Raw genomic sequence first — 7,726 nt, forward strand, 5'->3', positions numbered from 1 at the left:
GTATATAAGGAATTTTATTTTTTATTTTTTTGGGGGGGCAGATTTGTCTAACAAGCGAGCAACTAATATTTTCTAATTAGCTTTGTATTTTATTTTTTTTGTCTGAAGAGACAGCATTATCACAGTGATGTGTGCTCAGCACCTATTTGATGTCTGAGGTAAAGAATTATATATTTATATATACACATTGGCAGATTACAGAGACACACGGGCAGTTACAGAGCCCAAAGTCTGTAATGCTTTCAGCTAAAGCGGATGAGCTTATGAGATTTTCAGCGCCCACTCCACAACTGGCCTCTATGAAAGCATTAAAGGTTGGGGGAGCGTTTTCTTTTTTAATCATTATTATTTTTATTTTTTTTATTGTTTTTTTTTTTTGGTTCTACCACAAATATAGCAAAAATACTCAACAGTACTAGTCCTTCTTTTGTTGTTTCTTGTGTCACTCTTCCTGCTGATGGAAAGCACAGGAGAGTCTCACAGACACTCAGGAGGATGACAGCTGTCTTCATGGAATCCAACTAAAAATAGCTAAACCACCTCCACCCCCAACCCCTCACTTGTTCACCCCCTCTCTCTCCCCCCCTCAAGTAAGTGATGATTAGCAGCTCTTGAGCACATCCTGCCTTGCTTTGCTGACACATTCATCATGTCTACGTGTGCCACTGCACTCCTCAGCGTGTGCACATCTTTTGGGTCTCCAGGCATTTTCTATGAACATCGTGCTCCTGATGTTTGGTCACTGAAGTGTGTCTCCCCATACGGCACGTAGTGTACCAACCGGGCGGCGGCAGCAGCTCTCCTGAAAGAGCACGCTACAGTTTTCCCTAATGGGTAATTTTGTCTGCACAGATAATCCAAATCCAATAATCCCCCAACAGACCAGGGAGACCTCGCCCCCCTGTTTCTCCTGTCTGATTTGATGGTACACTGTGGATTGCTAAGGCCTCCCCCCCTAGTTGGAGAATGGCATGTATGGGTAGCCTGTGGCCACACTGTTGGGAAGAGTTTGAAAGATTTGGCAAGGTTGCTTTAATTTTTTTTTTAACTCTAAGAAAAATAACCAGGAAGGTAAATAAATCAGGTCAACAGGACACAAATGTTTTAGTTTACCAGTGTCAGTTTTTGCAGAGCCGCTGCTTTACCCTCCAGAGCAACAAAATAAAACTCCGATCACTTGTATTCATAACAATACATCAGCGGAAAATCTATCTGGAAACATTGATTTGAATTCAAGGTTTGGACGCCATGCTAGCAGCTCTAGGGATGGCAATGTTGGTCTGTCAGTCAGTCCACTACTTCCACTTGTCCCTGGCTGAAATATCCCAACAACTATTGGATAGATATCAGGGAAGTTTTTAGATTGGAGGATTGACATTTATGGTTCTCGGAGGATGTATCCTTGAGATTTTGTAAGCCCATGAAGGTTTTGGGTGAAATATCTGTATTATAACTATTGGATGGATATCCTTGAAATTTGGTACACACATGTACACATTACATGTTCATGTAATCTAGCTCCAAAGTCAGAATTCCATTTTCTCTGATAGACAGCCCTTTCCCTTGGCAGCACATGGTCTCAGCCATATTTACATTCACCTACAAACTGGTGCCACGCGCTGAATATTAACACAGCGGAACTGACGGCAACGTTACGCGATGAGAATATGCTCACCGCAGCGTGCACTTTAACGGATATAGATTGTTTTTCTTATGTGGCTGAAACACGTTTTTTTCTGCTGACCCTGTCCACAGCAGTGGTTTGCTCTTCTTCCACGCTGGGACTTCTGTCTGCTCCTCCAAAATGAGGACACACTGACCGCTGTCTAATGTTGGTGCCACATTGATTATGCATAAGTACGTCAATAAACCCAAACTATTCCTTCAACTCCTTTCACACAGTTCTGTGGGTATGGTTATTATTAAGTTGCACAATATAAGGATAATAATCACTTTGTATGTCTGTATTCATTCTTAAATGCTAAGCACAGCTTTGAGCATTGTAGAACTGCACTGACATGAACATAATGCATGATAAATAACATCAGAGCCTCTCCATCAATAAGTCCATCCCGACCTTCCAACCTTTAATTACTTACCTACCTCAGTTCTGCCTCTTTCCCTCTCAGTCTTTAACCGACTCACAGGGATTATGCAGTTCAGTGTCATTACTTATCCTGATACTTCAAAGGAGCTTTATACTGAGAGTTTCAATTTCAAACGCCATTTAGTCTTTCAAGTGTACACACAAAAGTGTCCAGAAAAAGAGCGCTGCCTCTGCAGAAGAAGTCAACGCTCCTTCTCCATTTCCACCTAGCACAACATAAACAGGTGCATTCAGTTTCAACACTCACTTTGCATGTGAATGGATTACACAGAATGGGGCTTAAAGTCTTACCTAATGGACTTGATCGTGGAAGTCAGAGGGGGAGGCTTTGAGCATCACCGGAGCCACGCAGTGTTGATGACATTTTTGAAGACTCAACACACTTACGAAGGCAATACATACTCATCAAAAAACATCTGAAATAAGACCATAAACACCACCAGGAGAAGGAGAACAGGTCCCATGTGGAAGTGCGTGACTCGCTATGATAAAATCTTCTAATGTTACCATTGATTCATACGCGATAACTGAGAATATGTGATACCGGATATATACAGAGACGCAGGAAGCCTAATAAATAAATGATTTAGCATATCAACACACCTTTATACGGCTATCATTTCTTGTTTCTGACAGTATTCTGTGGCTCTGCTGTCATTATAATGAGTCCTTTATCGCAGATATCTTTAACCAGCCTTGCACACATTCATGTGAGAAGTCCTCTTTCATTTCCACTGAAGTGCACTTGAGGTCAACCCCTAGCTTTGACCACAAAGGCTGTTTTTCTTTGTAAGTGTAGGAGCTGAGCCACAGCTGGCTCCCCAGCATCACCGTTAAATTTCCCACTCAGGTTGAGCATTCGCTGTTTCTGGCTAGTTTCCAGAGATTTCACCAAATTTGTCACCAAAAGGATGCTATGTTGTTCAGAATCAGAAAAACTTTAATAATCCCAGGAGGAAATTAAACCTAGTGTTATGTTCCTTAAAGAACAATTTGATGACAGTAATTTCGATATCATTAAATCTGTTTTCAAGCAGAAGAATTATTTCATCGATGTCCCTTTCCGAGTGTCTCAGTCTGAGCTCTTCTCTGAATCTCAGTCAACACATACAGTAGTTAATTTTCTTATTTGCTGAATCTAGGACTTTACTTCCTTTTCACCAAGCAAGCATCTTGCATTTGAATGCATATTAAACACTGCTGGTGTCAGCAGATGTGTTGTACTTCCCAAATTTGGGGTACATAAATTAACTAAATCCATATCCCCCCTTTTTTTTTTTTGTCTTGTTTTTTGATCCTCAATATAATCTAAATGTCTGCTGATGAGATGTTGAAAATGATTCAGCACAATGTGTAAGCTTTTACCTTTTTTAGACAGTGACATGTTGGTCAACACCATGTCAAATATCTTCATGCTTTTATCCTAATAGTGCATTTATTTAAACAGGCATGTGGCCAACCTACCAGTCACCAATGGCCTTTTTTTCTGATTGGTCAAAGAGGATAAGCATAGGAATCATGGGCCATGTGCTCACTAAGCTTTTAAATTAATTAGATCCAAACATGTTTGATTGCGGATAATGCCAGCCAACGTAGGCGCTCAGTTTGCGAATGATGGATAATTATTCACAGTGTACATTTTTACCTTTTTCCAGACAGATGAGAATGAAAAAATAAGCTCTACTACAGATAATGTGCTGTTTCTAATTTGCAGTATATATGAGCAAATTCATTTGTTTGCTGATAGCTAAGTGTAAATATTGTTTATGCCAATAGTAATGCCAATTGAATAGAAATAAGAGATATAAAATGCAGGTAAAAGGGTAATATTATTCCAACTCAAGTTTTGTTGGCTGAACGAAAGATTTTGAGTACTGTTAAACCCTTTCTAATGAAAAACTCATATAAAACTGTTAAAAGTCTAAACTAATAGCTTTGTTAATTGTTTAAAAATAATGTAGTAGATCAGTTATTAACATTAATACATTTTAGACTGCCAGGTTATGAAAAATACCTTTTACTGCTTGCGCTGCAACTGTGACCTTCTGGACCAAAGTCAATTTATTAACTTTTTAACACACAGTATTGCTGTCTGAAGTCCATTATTGAGGACTTATTCACATTTATACCAGCAGTGATGAGTATGAGAAAGTGTGAAGATCCATTTCTCACCTATACTTATTACACTTATTACAAAATAGAAACAAAAGGACTTTTTTAGAAACCCTTGCTAGAAAATATTACCAAAAATTCTTTTAACAGAGAAAACTGCACTTTTGTTAGACGACCGCTTGTTGTTGATATATGGATGTGCTACACATGGCACAGCAGCGTGGAATGAGAAGACATATGACGGTCCGCAGTCATGAATTTTGTTTAAGATAAATGGCACTGAAGAATGTTTCACACTTTGGCCTCACTGCTGTCAATCATAGTGACATGTTTGGATGTTTTCGACGGTTCTCAACACTCAGAAAATCACAAGAGGTTAAAAAAAGCTGGTTGATCGGAACATATACTCGACATATACAGATATATAATTCATATCACCAGCTGACAGCACATGAGCACCTGGGACAGCAATAGCACAACAAAAGTGACAATGTGAATTATCAGTGTGGCCTGAGTAAAATGAATCTGTAATGGGGTCACAAAAAAACGTTGTCCTGCTGTCATCAGACTGGATTTTTCCGACCTTTGGTGAGCCCCCTTTAAAGTTTTACAACTCTGGAGGGATAGAATTAAAGTCACTATCAAACGAAAGGGGACCAAGACTTATGTTTTATGCATGCGAGTGAAGGTATTAATATTCAAAGAAATGAATTATGGGCAAGGCGGGCACGGATCAGTGAGATGTTCAGTTTAACTTTATAATTGTCAGAGATCTTGATGCTTTCCTTGAGGAGTTGCTTGTGATGTCCTGGTTTAGTATAAACGCCTTGGCAGAGTGTGGGACATTCAAGATCCAACTACATCACATGCTGTAATTACACTGATGGCAATTAAAGTTTCCCTATAAGTACCCAAGTCCCAGCTTGTGGGATATTCAGCGTTTAATGGCTATCATCAATTTAAATGGAAAATTACATTATACTGTATAGTAAGCAGTTATTGTCCTTATTCAAGGCTTAGTCCGACGGTCCAGATGTTGTCCTGATGTACATTTTGTTTAATGCCAAGCTTTTACATAGGTGTGCGGGTGCATTGTGAGTGCAACGATGATTGATCTACTTCACTTGAGTATTCGTTTTAAATAAAAGTGACTTAATGTCTGCAGGCCTTTTAAAGTATTTAAAAGTCAGTTTCCTGTCTGTTTAAACCTTTTTGTGGAGTTTCAGTCAGCATTGTCAAGACCTGTTGGGAAGACATGTCACTACTGCAAGCTACGGTAGCTACGAAGCCCAAGTTTCAATTTAACAAAAACTGGCTAATCTGTCTGGTTTTATTTAATTCATCGCATCATTAAGAATTGATGTTGTATACTGCCGGGAAGTACTAAAAAAGAAAAAGGTGATGCAATAATCAATCATTCTAGGCCGCATCTTAGCTGCTATGATCGTACAAACAGGTTTTACATTGCACTCCATGTGGTATTAGAAGGTTTTTAACTAGTTTTAAATTGAACCCTGCAGAAATCCTATGACTGATACTACCAACAGGGATCTCAAATCCTGTGACTGAAGGGAAATATAGAAATCTTTTTTTTTCCTCCCTCCTTCAATTTTTCATGTTTGTGTTGACTGAGAATCCAACAGGGAAAAGAGGATATTACATCCTTGAAAGCACACAGGGATCCAAACACAGTGCAGTTTGTGAAATCATCACTCTGATTATTTCAGGACAGACAGACATATACAGCACAGTGCCTTCAGAAACAATTCATTCCTGCCCTTTGTTGACACGTCTGTGGTTTCACTTGCGACTTTTAAATGTGTTCAACGTTAGCCAAGGGTTTACTGTGAATTTTAGAAATACCTCAGTCCAAGTACATCCAACAGACATTGAAAAGAAGGTCTATGTTATTTACCAAGATGATCTAAATTTTGTGTAAGATTTCTTAACTGCAAAGTCTAAAAATGCTGGAATTTGCCCATTTAATGACTACCATGTGCATGTTTTTAAATTGTAACTCCTGTTAGTCACTTAAAAACCTAAAACTCAAAGGTTTGCAAGCCTTATAACTTAGAAAATTAATCAAAATTGCGATATAAATTACAGCTCCAAACACCAAGGTTTTATAGAGGTCAACCCGCGTAAAGATGGATGTCTTTTTCAGACCAAAATAGCCAATAGATTTGTGACCCGCTGGCTAATAAGCCCCGGTATTATCCCAGATATCACAAAGAATGATAGAGAGCTATTGCAACTCTAACATTGGCATCATAGAAGTATTAATAGTAACGTCTGGTGCCAAAGATACAGTGTGCAGTGATTATTTAGTATTACAACTAGGGACAGGTGGATGTATGCAGGGAGAGACTGCAACATAGTCGCAGACCCTGAGCCAAGTAAATATAGCCGTGAATGTGCAGCTCAGGAATGTGACCAGGATAGAAAAGACAGAGGCTGCCCGTCTAGATCTGAGTCCAACAGGGCATACGGAAGCTGCTGCTGGCCTTACCGAAGAACTGTGAACTGAAGTATCACTTTACTTTATGAGCCCCTCTGACTTCGCTGCTATCCAGAGTTTTCACAATTCTCATTAAAACCACCAAGTAGCTAAATCCCAAACTTGTCTTTAAAATTTGTGAGTCAATGTCCTTCATATCTGCAGGGATTCTCCGAGCCCGTTAGTGGAAGAGAAAATATCAGCTCTCTGCTTATGCCATGAACAAGAGATTAATTTCAAGTCCTTACCTACGTGCTTAATGTGGTAATATCATATACCAAGTGATGAAGTGAAAATTAAGGAACCCAGTAGAGCACTTTGCAATCCTTTGAGAACTCTTTAGAGTTATAATGGAGCTGCAGTGCAGAAGGAGTGGGAGAAAAAATCCCTCTGCTTATTATTGCTGTTCAGCATACCTGTGTGTCCTCTCAGAATTTCAATTACTTTAATTCAGATTCCTCCGTTTTGATCATTTGAACCAATGATTGTGTGTTGATGGGATGCGACGAGGTTTCTAATCCCCTGAGAGTTAATCATTGCTGCATTGTGCCTCATCTTATATAATGTAGCTTCTAGTCAGTCCTTTTCGATATCCATTATAAACCCCTTTGATGATAGCATAAATGGAAATATGACAAATGGGCAGGGTGTGCGCATAAACTGTTTAGTTTCAACTGTAGAATTAACGAAAGGATAGGGCCAGAGATATTCTACAATTTTCTTGTTATGTAATCCAATGAAAACAAAAAAACAACAATGAATTGATCTCACTAACAAGTATTGCCTGTTCCAGTCAAACCTCTGTGTCGTTGACCTCATTGTTCTCCAAAACCTATTAAAAATCCATCAGTTGATCAATTGGCCACACTGGGTAACATGTTCCTTCATTATGATGAACATGGGTACTTTAGTTTATTTGAAGTCAATCCTACACACTTACATACCATGTATACTCACTAGAACTCAGCTGTTTTATGAAATTACGTTTTTAAGTATCATTACTTGTCGTC

The 7,726-nt window shown here is 38.9% G+C and overlaps 1 protein-coding gene across 1 annotated transcript in view; it reads left to right on the top strand.

The window, feature by feature from the left end:
• Positions 1–7,726, top strand: part of nup214 (nucleoporin 214) — a 43,304-nt gene that overhangs the window by 26,668 nt on the left and 8,910 nt on the right. The window lies entirely within an intron of this gene.

The sequence above is a fragment of the Larimichthys crocea genome, chromosome IX (assembly GCF_000972845.2).
Source record: "Larimichthys crocea isolate SSNF chromosome IX, L_crocea_2.0, whole genome shotgun sequence".
In the NCBI taxonomy this organism is placed as follows: Eukaryota; Metazoa; Chordata; class Actinopteri; family Sciaenidae; genus Larimichthys; species Larimichthys crocea.